This window comes from Canis aureus, chromosome 3 (genome assembly GCF_053574225.1).
Source record: "Canis aureus isolate CA01 chromosome 3, VMU_Caureus_v.1.0, whole genome shotgun sequence".
NCBI classification, from domain to species: domain Eukaryota; kingdom Metazoa; phylum Chordata; class Mammalia; order Carnivora; family Canidae; genus Canis; species Canis aureus.
This window is the reverse complement of record NC_135613.1, coordinates 54440041-54456616: the sequence shown is the minus strand read 5'-3', so window position 1 is coordinate 54456616 and position 16576 is coordinate 54440041. Positions and strand designations below refer to the sequence as shown.

At 42.4% G+C, this 16576-nt stretch overlaps 1 long non-coding RNA gene across 1 annotated transcript in view; it reads left to right on the top strand.

Annotated features, from left to right (window-relative positions):
* Positions 1–8412: 8412 nt before the first annotated feature.
* Positions 8413–16576, top strand: part of LOC144310932 (uncharacterized) — a 32812-nt gene continuing 24648 nt past the window's right edge. The window contains exon 1 of the long non-coding RNA XR_013376596.1: positions 8413–8515. This is a non-coding gene — a long non-coding RNA (uncharacterized LOC144310932). The remainder of the gene's footprint in view (positions 8516–16576) is intronic.

Sequence of the window (16576 nt, the reverse complement as noted above, 5' to 3'; positions counted from 1 at the left end):
TGGAAAATTTAAGATGGACCATTTAACACATCCAGTGTTAAATGTTATGTATTATTTTAAAAAATCCACTGATGAAGGAAGGCTTTCTAAAATGTACTACATATTATCTTGTGTTTTAAATCTGTATCTTGAGAATTTAACCTTTTCTCGATCATTCAGACATCTGGGAGATGATGGAATGCAGTCATCTGGGATATTGGGATTTTTTGGCAGGGTTTTTTTCCATGTGTTGATTGTTTCTAGATTGTTATGAATTGTGTTTATTTTTTAGTTTTTTAAATCTTCACCTTCACGGCCAACCTCTCAGGTATGGTTAGTATGCTTGCCTCTACTGACCTGGTTTTGCTCTTTCTAATCTGCCGTAATCAAGGAAGCAAATTACAAAATTCATTCAGATCAGGCTAAAGTAGGAGTCAGTAGGTTCCAAATGAAGTTCTGGAGTTCTAATGAAAATACATGGTCTTTGGGGATTTTTCTTTCTCAGATAGAAGTGATGTTCAAATATGTAGGAAATTACACCCATTGACCGCAAGACCAAATGACCTGTTTAAATCGTATGTGATCAATGTTTGCTGAATCAAGATTCTCATTCAGTCCTCCTGTGAGTAGTCTCATACAGGCGGGGTATTGCCAAAGGACAGTTGGTGAGAGTCAAGATAAAATTGTGGGTAGAGGAGGAATAGACAGGAATAGGACTTCCACATGGTGTTTTTCCAAAGCGGGTTTGACAGAATGCTGGTTCTGAGGGAAACTGTGAAATAAATAGTCCCGTGGTTAACTGAGTTTAGGAAACATGGCAAACCCTGTTCCCCGCCTCAGAGGTTCACCACAAATATTCACATATTAAGGGATCAGAACCATCTGAGCCATCTTTCAGTAAAGATCTGGTGGTGGATCACCATCTTAGTTTCTACTCCAGAAAACGAGAGGGGGGCCTGAAGGCTGTAATCCACATAGAGGTTGTTTCTGTTCCTTAGCAGCATTTGGCCCAGAAGAAAGCATCAGAGCCATCAGGCATAAACACAGCTGCCTTCCTTTGACGGACAGCCTTTTGCATGTAGCAGATGCTCAGTAAATGTTCCAGTGAATAAATGAGTCGAGAAGATTCATGGAGAACTTGGGAAGTGATAAGAAGGAATATGGAATCAGATTTGGTCTCATTTACTAGTCATGGCTTACATTTATTAAGAACTTATCACATACCAGCTTTGTCCTTACTGGCTCACTGAGGCTTCATAATAGTGTCTTTTGTGAGGTAAATGCTAATATTTTTCTACTGACCTTTTTATAGCAAATGAAATTGGACCACTGACAATTGAGGTAACCTGCCCAAGGCCACACTAGTAAGTGGCAGAGATGAGATTCAAAGTTTCTCTGGCCTGAGAGCCTGTACCTATAATCTGTAGCTTTTGCAAGCACATCAGTTTTGATGCAATGGGGAATGGGGATGTGGAACAGGGTCATTGCTCTCAAAGGAGCTGTTAAGGGATATGGGGACAGAGCTCATGAATGGGAAAGGATAAACCACTCTTCCGCCATTAAACCAAGTGCCAAATGCATGGGATGTGCTGTGGATTAGATGGATGTACAGGGCATTTGAAACACCTATAAAGTATGTTGTATATGCAGAATCTTATCAGAATTGTTACCAGTGATAGTGATACTTCTTTGGAGGAGAAAGGGATCTGGAGGGGAGTGGGAACTGTAAAGAAAATAATGACCTTCTTGTAGTACTTTCCAGTTTACATAGCAGTTTTGTATATTTTATTATGCTTGATTTTCTCTACAATCTAAGGGGTTTATAGTATTCATATTCAGATTATTATTCAGGGGTTTATTGTATTCATATTCAATTATTATTCAGGGGTTTATAATATTCATATTCAGGTTACTATTATTCCCATTTCCCAAAAGGAGAAACTGAGGCCCAAGGGGGTTAAGTGACTGGCCAAAAGGCCCCACAGCTGGTGGGCAACAGAGCCAGAACTGAAATCCAGGGTTTCTGATTTTAAATTCTTGCTGTCTCCTTTATTCTGTGCACTTTAAAAAAAAATAAGATTTATTTATTTATTTGAGAGAGAGAGAAAGAGAGCACAAGCAGGGGGCGGGGCAGCAGGAGAGGGAGAGAGGAAATCTTAAGCTGACTCCCCACTAGTGCATAGCCTGAGTCAGGGCTTGATCCTATGACCCTGAGATCATGACCTGAGCCAAAGTCAACAGTTGGACGTTCAACTGACTGAGCTGCCCAGGCACCCCTATTCTGTGCCCTGCCTTAAAAAAGAGGGATTATTACATGGGTGAGAGGAATAGGGAGGAGGTTCTAGGGTGGGGATCATAGCTTTGAAGCAAGACTGCCCAAGGTATATTTCAGGAAGGTTGGTCAGGCAAGCCTGGTAGAGAGGGTTGGGGTGGGCTGGTGGGTAGTATGGAGATAAAGACCAGACAAGGGAACTGGGTTCATTTGTGAAGAGCTTCCAAGGCCCAGTGAAGGAGTCAGGACATTGCTCTGAGATCACTCAGGAATCTTTGGAGGTTCTAAATAGAAAAGTGAGCATATATATGAATATATATTTGAAGATGATTCTAGAGCTGATGGTAGGTTTTAATGGACAGGGGAGAACCCAGGGGAGCCTAGAGTCATTTAACAACTATTTAAAAAACCTTGCTATAAAACTTGATGAAATGATCACACAGGTTTGTCAAAGCCTGTGGTGCAGGCAAGTAGTTAGAGAGTTAGAATTATCCCCTGGATGCCCCTAGAAACTCAGATCTGTGTGAAAACTCCCCTCAGTACCAGGGGGATGGCTTTCACAGTGATTGTATCCTGCTATCTCTGAGTTCATCCTGCAGATTCAAGGAGAACATTGTGTGGATCAAAGTTTTTCTGCTTCACTATCCTACTTAGGTGTAGCAAGAAAAGAATACTACTAAACCCCAGAGGTGAAAAGAACTCTGGGTGCTGTAGGCTTATTTTTTGAAGCCTTGACCCCACATTATATCAATATATTAAAATCTACTTGCATTGAATACAAAAAATAATCATGATGTAAAATGAAGATTAAGACAGAAATGAGATTTAAAAGGGAAGAGAAGGAGCATCTGGGTGGCTCAGTCAATTAAGTGTCTGACTCTTGATCTCAGCTCTTATCTTGATCTTAGAATTGTGAGTTCAAGCCCCACTCTGGTTGCAGTGCCTCCTTAAAAAAAAAAAAAAAGAAGAGGGACACCTGGGTGGCTTAGTGGTTGAGCATCTGCCTTCGGCTCAGGTTGTGATCCCAGGGTCTGGGGATCGAGTCCTACATTGGGCTCCCTGCAGGGAGCCTGCTTCTCCCTCTGCCTATGTCTCTGCCTCTCTCTGTGTCTCTCATAAATAAATGAATAAAATCTTTTTTAAAAAATTAAAGGGAAGAGAAAACACAAGGGACACCTTGAAAGCAGGATCCCTGGGACTTTGATGGCTGTCAGGTTTGAGGAAGGAGGAGGGACCTTTCCTGCCTTTCTTCTGGCCCTCATTTCAACCTGGGAATCTAGGGATGTGACCCCAGGCCAGAGGAAACACAGAAGAAGGGAAAGATGAGTTTAGATTTTTGCCATATTGAGGTTGAGATTATGGGAGGGACAAGTGTTTAAAGTTTAAAAAAGTCAAGGTTGAAGATGTAAGTCTATAGGGAAGGGGCAGTGGTGGAGGGCTGTCACTTGTGTGGGGCGACACTTGAATTCATCAAGGAGGTTTAGGTTTCAGAGGAAGGCTGCATGTTTAGGGAATGGGAGGAGGGAATGAAGACACAAAGAATGGGGAGAAAAGGCCATTCTGTAGATAAACAAATATCTGAGTGAGGTCTTGTTGGAGCCCAAAGAGCCAATGGGTCCATATTTTACTTCTGCCATTTATTGACTGTGGCAAATCACATCACCCCTTTTAGCGACTATGGTGTTTTCCCTATAGCTGCAAAAGCATGTAGATAATGCTGTTTCTGCTCAAACAATGAGGATGGTGTGGGGGATCAAATGATATACTGTCATCTCCATCTAGATATGGCTGTCTCTGTATGCAGTCTGTTTTCAGACCATGACAAACATTGTGTCTCCATCTGTGTCATCCTTGACATAAACCAAAGCAAATAATCCATTAGCACTAAAAACCCAGGTGAGCAATGTGGATTCTACTGAAGATTCTATAGAGGAGATTCTATAGAAGAGGGTTCTATTGCAAACCCTAGAGTTAAGTATTCAAAGTGTACATCAGAAATGTCACTCTGGGGTTGCCTGGGTGGCTTAGTTGGTTAAGCGTCTGCCTTCGGCTCAGGGGTCCTGGGATGGAGCCTCACATTGGGCTCCCTGCTTGGAAGGAAATCTGCTTCTCTCTCTCCCTCTGCTTCTCCCCCTGCATGTGCTCTCTCTTTCTCTCAAATAAATAGATATAAAAAATATTTTTAAATATTTTATTTATTTATTCATGAGAGACACATGGAGAGAGGCAGAGACACAAAGGGAGAAGCAGGCTTCTCAAGGGGAGCCCGATGTGGAACTCGATCCTGGGACCCGAGATCATACCCTAATGTAAAGGCAGATGCTCAGCCACTGAGCCATCCAGGCATTCCTAGATAAAATATTTTTAAAAAGAGAGAAATGTCACTCTACAAAGTCCATTTTTCATCACATGGATGCTGGTGGTTTACTTTGTTTCTTCCCCTGGGGTGTCTCCCCCAACTAGTGCTGGCACCCAATTGTTCCTCTGTTATGGGAGCCATTTAGCTCTGTCATAGACCTGCTTTCCTAGCCTATTCATCTGGTTACTCAACAAAAAAGAAGTCCTCAAGTAAAGAAGACACTTTTGGCCTTAGCAAGTTTGGTGACTATCTATTTTTATACTCATATGCCCTTTTGGGGGTCTCATCCTTATCCCACCACTATCCCCCATAGTCCATAGCTCACACACCAACCTGTCATCTCATCTCTCCCACGTTCCAGATGAGTTCTGTGAACGAAGCCTTTCTCCATTCTTGTTACAAAATCAGCTTGTCAACTCAAAAGTGAAGGGACCTTTATTATTAGTGTAAAAAAAGTCAAGGGAGGTGATATTTTCAAGAGAGAGGATCTAACGGAGAGCACTACAGAGAAGCCAGAGAAAAACAAGGCCCCGAAAAGGGCATTGGATTGGTCAGGGAGATGATCTTGACATTAATGTCAGCAGGATGGTGGGGGTGGAAGCTTTGAATGCAAGAGATTAAGGAATGAACAGGTGTTAAGGAGGAGGAAAAAGTTTTCCTGGTTTTCCTAGGAGTAAATCTCTCCACCAATCACAACACAAGATGCATTCGGAGGAACCGTAGATTTGGATGGTGCAAGAAAGACAGATCAGTAGCAGGGCCAAATAGAGAAGACTAGGAAACAAGTGTGACCAAGGTCATTCCTCAGAGGGCTACTTGAGAAGAAAGGTCAATTAATTGTGCTGATGGTGGGATCATACCTTACCCCTCACAGCTATGTAAGAGCTTATGTAACAGATGAACTTTTAAAAAGCAGCAGGAGGTTCCTCAGCCAGGAACAGAAATTTCTGGGTGAAAGTCATGGACAGGTACATTAGTGAATGGCGCAAATTCACATCCGCATTGCCTAATTAAAGATTTTGGTGAGACCATTAGATTGCAGAACAAGAGGACTTGGAATATTATCTAAACAACTCTGACCTTACAAATTACCTTAGAAATTGAGGTTCTGGGCAAAGTACCTAGTTAATGCTAAAGGTAGAAACAGACACCCCGCCCCCACCCCCACCCCCATTCTACTCCCAAACCAAAGAGACCTAGTTTAGAACTTGTTCAAATGCAACATATACCTTTCTTCACTGCTGGCTTTTATGCATGGAAATTTTGCAAAGCACAGTTGATGGGGGATTATCAGAGAGGCATTTTATCCTTTTTTTAAAAAAAGATTTATTTATTTATTTATTCAAGAGAGACACACAGAGAGAGGCAGAGACACAGGCAGAGGGAGAAGCAGGCTCCTTGCAGGGAGCCCAAAGCGGGACTCGATCCCAGGACCCCAGGATCAGGACCTGAGCCAAAGGTAGATGCTCAACCACTGAGCCACCCAGGTGTCCCTATAGAGAATCATTTAACAGATTCTCCTTAAATCTCAATGAGAAAATGGATTGATTAGTTTTACGAGAGAGAAAACCGAGGCTTGGCAAGGTGAAGGGACTAGTCACACAGCTAGTCAGTGGCAGAGTGGAAACTGGGACAAACATCTTTGTCTCCGAGTCCAGTTTGTCTTTTTCAGTACAAGACTTCTGGCTTTGCTAGATCCTGTAAGACACCAATGCTCTCAAAATTATACATGCTTCTCAGAATTACACACAAACCAGGCATCCTTGTCTGAAACAACATGGAGAGATTGTGTGGATGGTCTGGGAATACTGTGTTTGAGGAAGAAACCCTACCAGCTAGGTCTGTTCAGTGAACTGGAGACTTCCCTCCCTGGCCTCAGAACCTGGATCAATGCCTGCGAGCATTAGGGTCTCCTGTCAATTTCCTGTCATTTTCATCTATTAGTTCTGTTTTGGTTAGTTCAGTTGCTTAAAGACTCATTAAAATGAGGAACAGCATGATCAATTACTTCTAATTACAACTGTTTAGGTATTAAACGATGTATTGTAAAATTTGTATATTCTTCGCTGGACATAGCCAAAATGTGTATTTATATGGTTTAAATCTGCACATATTGTAGTAACTAAGAGTGAACTTTGAGAATTGTAATACTGAGGTTCAAATCCTGACTTCATTATTTAAACTATGTGAGTTTCGGCAAATTATTTAACTTTTCTGAGCCTGTTTCTTCATCTGTAGAATGGGGATGATAACAATACGTAACTCATGGGGTTCTTGTGACAATTGAGTTAATGGATGCATGGCAGGATATGCCATGGAAGTGACTCGATGGTTTGGGAAAGGGAATAATAAGTGGGGCCATGTCACCAGGACAGCTTGAGATTTAGAAACCCAGAGCTTTCTCTAGAGCTTTCTCTTGTCAGTGCCAGAGGGCTCTGGAAGCCGAGACAAGGTCTTCTTTGTTATTATTTAATTTCTTTTGTGTTGCTATTTGGTGAAGCTCGCTGGCTGACCACAGTCTGACCATTGTCCGTCCAGTCCTCCCATACTATCCACTGCATTTAGCCATATTCCTGTTGGCTATTCAGATGGCTCAGAACACTTTCTAGTCAACAGCAGCCCCTCCCCCAAACACAAACTCACACACACAACAATAAAACAAAACAAGCAAGATGGAGCCAGGATACTGAAAAGTAGGTTGAGCAACCATCCTAGCTTGTGTGGGATCAAAGAGGTTCCTGAGACTTTGAGTTTTAAAATCAGTATAGTCCTAGGCAAATCCACATTAAGTTCATCACCCTACTTCAAAGGTGTTTGGGGGTATGATGGCCACGCTGTCAAACCTGGCTGAGACGGGGCTAGATGGAACCATCTTGAGATCTCCCACCAAGCCAGGAAGGTGACAAAATTCATACCTGGAACTGTTAATTTTGAGGCTGTAATGCACAGAATCAGCAACATAGCGAGCATGCACTCCTTCAATCATTTATTCATCATCCATTGGCATCTACTATGCGTTGTAAGTGCTGGGGAACAAAATAGGCAAAGTATCTTCGTGGAAATTCTACTCGAATATGTATGCATTGTTTTCTGGGGACAGACAACAAACAACTGCTTATCTGACGTCAATTAGTGATAAATGCTCCAAAGGAAAGGAACAGTAGGGTAAGGTTATAGTGGCCGTGTGGTGTCTAAACAGATTGGTCGGGAAAGCTTCTCCAAAGGGGTGATATTTGAGCAGATGCCTAGTGAAGCGAAGGAGCAAGCCACGAGAACATCAAAGGGGGACTCTATTCCAGGCAGAGGAAACAGAAGTAAAGGCTCTGGGAGGTGAGTGTGCCTGCACAGGAAGGGAAAAAAGGCCAGTAGGGCAGGGGTGAAGGGAGCCAGGGAAACAGTAGAGGGAATGAAGTGGCAGAGGTGGCCAGGGGCCAGATGGTTTAGAGCCCTGTAAGCGAAGGTAAGGACGTTGGGTTTCAAATGTCAGCTATTATCATGGCAGCTTTATTCTTTGCTGTGTCCCGAGGTTGGCCCTATTATAAGCAGCTCTGCTTCCTCCTGCAGAGCAGAATTTGGTGTCTGCTCTCCACTCCACAAATGAATGGCTCCTGAAGACACTGTTGTGTAGGCAGGGGGGACAAAAAGCTGGTTCTCAGGTTGGGGGTTGGACGGGGGTGTTGGGTCACGGCTCTGGAAACGCGGGAAAAGACACCTGTCCTGAGCTTTGACCGACACACTGCCGGACCACTGGAAAGAAACAATGTTTCAATTCCCGGAGAGGGGAGGGGCCACTTCCGGTGGGCCCTAGAGCATCATGGGAGGAGTCGGGTGGAAGGATGGAGAGGCCGGAAGTGATCCGCCGCCACGATCGATGCGTGGCGTGAGGCGACAGCGGCGCCCGCACAGTGAGTGTGCGAGTCGGGGGTTCGCCAGGCGGGAGGGGTTTGCGCCCCCGTTCATTTCTTGCTGGAGGTGACAGAGAATAGCCTCCTGAGGCAGTGCGGCGGCGAAGGGATGAGATTGGGACTGGGGAGTGAATTTTGAAGGCGGGGGTGGGGGTGGGGTGCCCGAAGAACATTTCTGGAAAGTTCTTGAGCCACGTGGCATGCGGTTGTAAAGTGAATGTGCTTCTGTGATCTGTCATGCCGAAACTAGTTCGGGTTCCGCCCCCCCCCCCCCCCCCCCCCCCCGGCGTCCGCGGCGCTGTTGGTGGAATCCTGGGGAAGTGTAGGGTTGTGATGCTCAGAAGGCACCACGCCTCCCATCCGCGCTCCTCACCCCGTGCCTCCTCATTTGACCCCTTTTGACCCTTTGCCCTTTGAACCTTTGCAACTAGGGCTCCCGTCTCCCGTCTCCCAGAGCGAGAGAGAGAGAGAGAGAGAGAGAGAGAGAGAGAGAGCCTTGAACCCTGGTTTCCGAGAAGGGGCTGAGGACACAGGCCGCCCTCCTGTGAAGGTCAGGAGGCCCGCAAGAGAAGAAAAGCGCTTTTCCTGGGTGCTTCCCCCAAAGAGAGCTGTTTCTGTCCCTTCGTCACCGGGCGGGCTTTGTTTTTCCTAGTGGGCTCCGAGCAGCATCTTGGCGGAGGCCTGGGAACCAGGGCAGGGGAGGAACCAAGGCTGGTAAATCCATCCTCCAGTCGAGTTCTTCCTCTCTGCCTACGGCTGACTCTTGGGCTTCCCGCTTAGGGAAATGTGACCCCTGAAGGCCGCCGCGAAGGTGGCCGGGGACACTGGTATGTGTCACATGTGCCCGAACCTCTGCCACGGCCCCGGCCCCGGAGGCAGAATTTAGGTTTGCTCCCTGACAGCTGCTGTGTTGGCCCTGGAATGTTAATCCCCTCCCAAGGCTTGGAGGAGGGCAGCCGCTTTTTAGCAGCTGTGCTAATGAGCTCATCCATCAAATGACCCTCTCCTCTTCACCTTTCTACTCAGTTATATGCACCTCTTTGAGGAGATGTGGATGTGAAATCTCCGTAAGGAGCGGGTTACTTTTGTTTATTTTATTTATTATTATTATTTTTAAATATTTTATTTATTCGTTCACGAGAGACACGGAGAGAGAGGCAGAGACACAGGCAGTGGGAGAAGCAGGCTCCGGGGGACCCGATCCCAGGACCACGGGATCACGCCCTGAGCCAAAGGCAGACGCTCAACCACTGAGCCACCTAGGCGTCCCTTGTTTCTTTACTTAAAAAATATGAGCCTTTAAAAAAAATTCCAAGATCTAGGGGTGCCTTGTTGGCTCAGTCCATGGAGTGTGGGGCTCCTGATCTCGGGATGGTGAATTCAAACCTCATGTCGGGCGTAGAGATTGCTTAAATAAAGTTTCCACAGCTAGCGTTTATGTTACAGAAAGACTGAAAAATTGAATCACACTTCAAAGGAAAAACTTAAATCACTCCTAAAATTTTAGGAGTTTATCTAAATTTTGGGCTAAATTCTTTTGTACTTTTCACCCCATATTTTTTTTTTACGTATTTTTTTAATTGGAGTTCAATTTGCCAACATATAGCATAACACCCAGTGCTCATCCCGCCAAGTGCCTCAGTGCCTGTCACCCAATCACCCCAACCCCCTGCCCACCTCCCCTTCCACCACCACTAGTTTATTTCCCAGAGTTAGAAGTCTCTCATGTTCTGTCTCCCTCACTGATATTTCCCACTCATTTTTTCTCCTTTCCCCTTTATTCCCTTTCACATTTTTTATATTCCCCAAATGAATGAGACCATATAATGTTTGTCCTCCGATTGACTTATTTCACTCAGCATAATAACCTCCAGTTCCATCCATGTCGAAGCAAATGGTGGGTATTTGTCATTTCTAATGGCTGAGGAATATTCCATTGTGTACATAAACCACATCTTCTTTATCCATTCATCTTTCGATGGACACCGAGGCTCCTTCCAGTTTGGCTATTGTGGACATTGCTGCTAGAAACATCGGGGTGCAGGTGTCCCGGCGTTTCACTGGTAAATCCCCAGCAGTGCAATTGCTGGGTCATAGGGCAGATCTACTTTTAACTCTTTGCAGAGCCTCCACACAGTTTTCCAGAGTGGCTTCACCAGTTCACATTCCCACCAACAGTGCAAGAGGGTTCCCCTTTCTCCACATCCTCTCCAACATTTGTTGTTTCCTGGCTTGTTAATTTTACCCATTCTCACTGATGTGGGTGGTATCTCATTGTGGTTTTGATTTGTATTTCCTTGATGGCCCATGATGCGGAGCATTTTCTCATGTGCTTGTTGGCCATGTGTATGTCTTCTTTGGTGAAATTTCTTTTCATGTCTTTTGCCCATTTCATGATTGGATTGTTTGTTTCTTTGCTGTTGAGTTTCATAAGTTCTTTATGATATGTCATTTGCAAATATCTCCTCCCATTCTGTAGGTTGTCTTTTAGTTTTGTTGACTGTTTCTTTTTTTTTTAATAAATTTATTTTTTATTGGTGTTCAATTTGTCAACATACAGCATAACACCCAATGCTCCTCCCATCAAGTGCCCACCTCAGTGCCCGCCACCCAGTCACCCCCACCCCACGCCCTCCTCCCCTTCCACCACCACTAGTTCGTTTCCCATAGTTAGGAGTCTTTCATGTTCTGTCTCCCTTTCTGATATTTCCCACTTATTTTTTCTCCTTTCCCCTTTATTCCCTTTCACTATTTTTTATATTCCCCAAATGAATGAGACCATATAATGTTTGTCCTTCTCCAGTTGATTTATTTCACTCAGCATAATACCCTCCAGTTTCTTTTGCTGTGCAAAAGCTTCTTATCTTGATAAAGTCCCAATAGTTCATTTTTGCTTTTGTTTCTCTTGCCTTCATGGATGTATCTTGCAAGAAGTTACTGTGGCCAAGTTCAAAAAGGGTGTTGCCTGTGTTGTCCTTGAGGATTTTGATGGAATCTTGTCTCACATTTAGATCTTTCATCCATTTTGAGTTTATCTTTGTGTATGGTGTAAGAGAATGGTCTAGCTTCATTCTTCTGCCTGTGGCTGTCCAATTTTCCCAGCACCATTTATTGAAGAGACTGTCTTTTTTCCAGTGGATAGTCTTTCCTCCTTTGTCGAATATTAGTTGACCATAAAGTTGAGGGTCCACTTCTGGATTCTCTATTCTGTTCCATTGATCGATTTCACCCCATATTTGTAAACATATACACAATTTTTAAAGATTTTATTTATTCATGGGAGACACAGAGAGATGCAGAGACATAGGCAGAGGGAGAAGCAGGCTCCCTGCGAGGAGTCCGACATGGGACTCGATCCTGGGGTCTCCAGGATCACACCCTGGGCTAAAGGCAGCGCTAAACCACTGGGCCACCGGGGCTGACCCCTACACAATTAAAAAAAATTATTTATTTATTAATGGGAGACACAGAGAGAGGGGCAGAGACACAGGCAGAGGGAGAAGCAGGCTCCATGCAAGGAGCCGGACGGATTCAGTCCCAGGACCCGGGGATCGCACCCTCGGCTGAAGGTGGCACTAAACTGCTGAGCCACCTGGGCTGCCCTCTACACAATTTTTAAAAACAAGTTTTTAAACATATACACAGCCAATAGGCATGTTTTTGTGTCTTGCCTTTAAAATTTAAGAGATGATGAAAAGTTTTGTATGTTAACTCTTCTTCCACATCATTTTTTTTTTAAGGATTTTATATACTTGAGAGAGGTGAGGGGGAGGGTGGGGCAGAGAGATAGAGTCTCAGGCGGACTCCGGGCTGAGCAGGAAGCCTGATGCAGGGCTTGTTCTCATGACTGAGATCATGACCGGAGCCAAAACCACGAGTCCGAGGCTTAACTGACTGAGCCACCCAGGCCTGGCCCCCACATCATGATTTTTTAATAGTTACTTAACACTCCATCCTGTGAATGTACCATAACATACTTAACTGGTTTTCTATTGTTAGGAATTTATGGTGCTCTAATTTTTTGTTCCTTGGAATATTCTAGTAAACCTATGTGCACATATGTTTATGCATATCTTTAATTATGAAATTTATAAAATAGTAAATTTTGTGGTCAAAGGCTACAGATGTTTTAAGGTTTGCAATAATGGAGTCCCTGCTGTTGGAGTCTCCACAGTGATGGAGATTGTGTTTTTGCATAGGAAAGCAAAAAATACTAATGATCATGATCATCAAATGTTGTAAATATGCCATAATCAATGCAGCAACCTACTTGCAAAAAGATGACAAATCTTGCAAAAATTGCAGAATTTAATGAAGTTGGTGGAAGTGGTATTAGAAATCTGCTTGAATTTTGAAAAGCCATTGATCAATATGAATGCAGCAGCATTGAACTTAACTAGTTAACAATTGAACTGAAAATGGATCTAATAATTGTTTCACAATAATGAGTTCAGAATCAAAGGATTAGGAAGGCCCTTAAAGATACCAGTGAAGCCATCACACATTTTTGCAAAAAAGGACATTCTTTGTGATTGCATTGCAGAATTCAGCATAAGGGATGTTATAGCATGTATTTAGTCTAAAGATTAGCAGAGAGTTGCAATTACAAGCTAAATCTTGTAAAATATAACAAAATAAACTTATTTCAATAAGTTTGGTTTTATTTTTGGGGTAAAATCTCAGACTGTCCTCTCTCCCAAATTTATTATTGTAGTTTTGGACTTAATTTTAATTTAGATTCACTTTGAAATGTGGTTTTCCCAGATGACATGTTTGTCTAGGTAGGAGATCACAAGGATTTATAAAAAAACTGCAAAACTATTAAGTGAGTTCAGTAGGGTTTCATACACAAATCAATTGTATTTGTATATGATGTATGCTAGTAATGAAAATGTGGATACCGACATTAGAAATATAGTACCATTTATAGTAGCTAAAAAACAAAAAGAAAGGAAAAGAAAAATTTAGATGTAAATCTAAAAAAAAAAAGTGGGGGATCCCTGGGTGGCGCAGCAGTTTAGCGCCTGCCTTTGGCCCAGGGTGCGATCCTGGAGACCCGGGATCGAATCCCACGTCGGGCTCCCGGTGCATGGAGCCTGCTTCTCCCTCTGCCTGTGTCTCTGCCTCTCTCTCTCTCTCTCTCTGTGACTATCATAAATAAATAAAAATTAAAAAATAAAAATAAAAAAAAAGTGGGATTCTGTATGTCAAAAACTATAAAACCACTGATTAAAGAATTCAGGAAAGATACAGATAGAGAGACATACCACATTCGTGAATTGGAAGAATCAACATAGTAAATATGTCAATTCTAGCAAACCGATAAGCAGATTTAATACAATTCCTATCAGAATTTAAAACTCTAGCTTTTAAGTTTGACATATAGCATTCAGATTATTAATTTTGCCAAAACATGGTGATTGTATTATTTCCCTCAGTGAGAAGTTTTAAACAATTTTATGGAGGTATAGCTGACATAATATAAAAGCACATATTTAAAGTGTATTGGCATATGTGTATGCTGTGATGCCATCATCTGAGTCAAGGTAATGAACATGTCCTATTATCCCTAAGTCCTCTGCTTCTTGTAATTCTTCCTGGTGACCACTGGTCAGGTTTCAGTCACTACAGATTAGTTTTTATATATTAGAATTTTATGTAAAAGGAGTAATAGAGTTTACACTTTTTTGGGGGAGGGTTTGTCTACCTTACTCAGCATAATTAGTTGGAGATTTGTTCACTTTTTTATATGTTAGTAATTTATTTTTAATGCTAAGTAACATTCCATTGTACAGATTTACCATAGTTCATTTCTCCATTCACTTGTTTATGGACATATGGGTTGTTTCTATTTGGAGGCTATTACACTTGTTTCACCATTCCCTCCCCTCCAGCGGCCACTGTTTTCTGTATTTATGAGTTTATTTTGTTGGTTCATTTATTTTATTTTTTTTTTAGATTCCACATATAAGTGAAATCACATGGTATTTGTCCTACTCTGACTAATTTCATGTAGTGTAATAACCTTGAAGGTCCATCCATGTTGCAAATGGGAAGATTGCATTCTTTTTTTATGCCTGAATAATCGTCCATTATATAGTGTGTGTGTGTGTGTATATATATATATACACATATGCACATATGTATGTATACACACATGTATATGTACAGATATGTATATATATCGCAATTTTTTAATCCATTCATCTACTGGTGGACACTAATTGTTGCTACCGTATTTTGGCTACTGTAAATAATTGTGCAGTGAACATGTCTGGGGGTAGTGTGGTGGTAGTTAGTGCATGTATCTTTTCAACTTAGAGTTTTCTTTTTTTTTTTCAGATAAATCTGCAGAAGTGAGTTTGCTGGGTTGTAGGGTAGTCCTATTTAAAAATTTTTGAGGAACCTCCATACTGTTTTCCATGGTGGCTGCACCAGTTTCCATTCCTGCTACCAGTGCATGAGGGCTCCCTTTTTAACACATCCTTGCCAACACCTGTCATTCTGACAGGTATAAAGTGGTGTAATGTTTATTTTAAATCTTTTGGCTCTTTAGAAATTAGGTTATTTATTTATTTATTTATTTATTTAGAGTTTTTAGACCTCTTTAAGTCTTCTGGATACAAGTCCTTTATCAGGGATGTAATTTCCAAATACGTTCATCTGTGGCTTATCTTTTCATCCTTTTTAACAGTGTTTTCAAAGAGCAGAAACTTTACATTTTGATGAAGTCCAATTTATCAGTTTTTTATTTCCTGGCTTGTACTCTTGGAGATGTAGCTAAGAAATCTTTGCTTACGCCAGAGTCACAAAGATTTACTCTCATGTTTACTCCTAGAAGTTTTTGTGATTGTAGTTTTGATTTTCTCTTTGATCTAAAATTTTCCTTGAGAAATTTTATTTATTTTGAATTTTTTTCATTTTAAACTTTTGTTAGTAATCTTAGACATATTTGAGAATGTGGGTTGTACAATTTATACTGTAAAAGACTGAAGCTGACAGGGTTGGGAGGTAGGGGAGAGTAGATGCTGCAAGAGGGACAGGAGCCCATAAGATAGTCTTATGTAAAGTCACCATTTTTGCTGTACTGACTCCCTCTTTCTGGAGACCAAATTCCTAATGTTTGCATTCTGCCACTTCTTTCTTGCATAATCTTTTGTCCTTCTTTTCTGAAGGTTTTTTTCCCCTTCTCTTCCTCTCTGATTTTCTCATTCATTTGGTCAGAAAATTCTTGTGTGCTACCTTCATAATACACCTAGCATCCTGCACTCTCATAATTTCCCAGGGCTGTTTCTCCAGTATGAACCACTGTCATTTGTTATCTTTTATTTTACTGTAGGCTCCTTCCTAGTCTCCCAGTTTCTACACTTGCCACCTTCAGTCTGTTTCTCAACGTGGCAGCCAGAGTAATTTTTTTTTAAATGTGTGCTATATTATGTCTTCTCTACTTTAAACCCTCCAAGGCTTTCACATCTCTGAGTAAAAACACAACTCTGTGGAGAAACCCTCAGGCTGTACAATATCTGGCCCCTGGTTCCTCTCCTATGTCATAACTCTTTATTTTGCTCATTCTCCAGCCCTTGCCATATGCCCACCTGCCCCTACTCCAGGGCATTTTCTGTTTTTCCCCCTGCCTGGAAGTATTCTGACCTCACATACTCACTTGGCTTACTCACTTGGTTCCTGCAGATCTCCACTCAAAAGTCTTTTTTTTTTTTTTTTTAAAGATTTTATTTAAGAGGGAGGATAGGAGTGGGGCAGGGGGTGAGGTTCAGAGGGAGAGGGAGAAGTAGACTCCTGATGAACAGGGAGCCTGACCCTACTTATTTATTTCCCACTACAACTTACCATCTGACATGTTATGTGCCTTATTTGTTGGTTGCCTTTCTACTCTTGTAGAATGTAACTTCTCAGAGGGCAGGAGCTCACTGCTGTATGCACAGAACATAAAACAGTGCCTAGGGGATCCCTGGGTGGCTCAGCGGTTTAGTGCTTGCCATTGGCTCAGGGCATGATCCTGGAGTTCCGGGATGGAGTCCCACATTAGGCTCCCTGCATGGA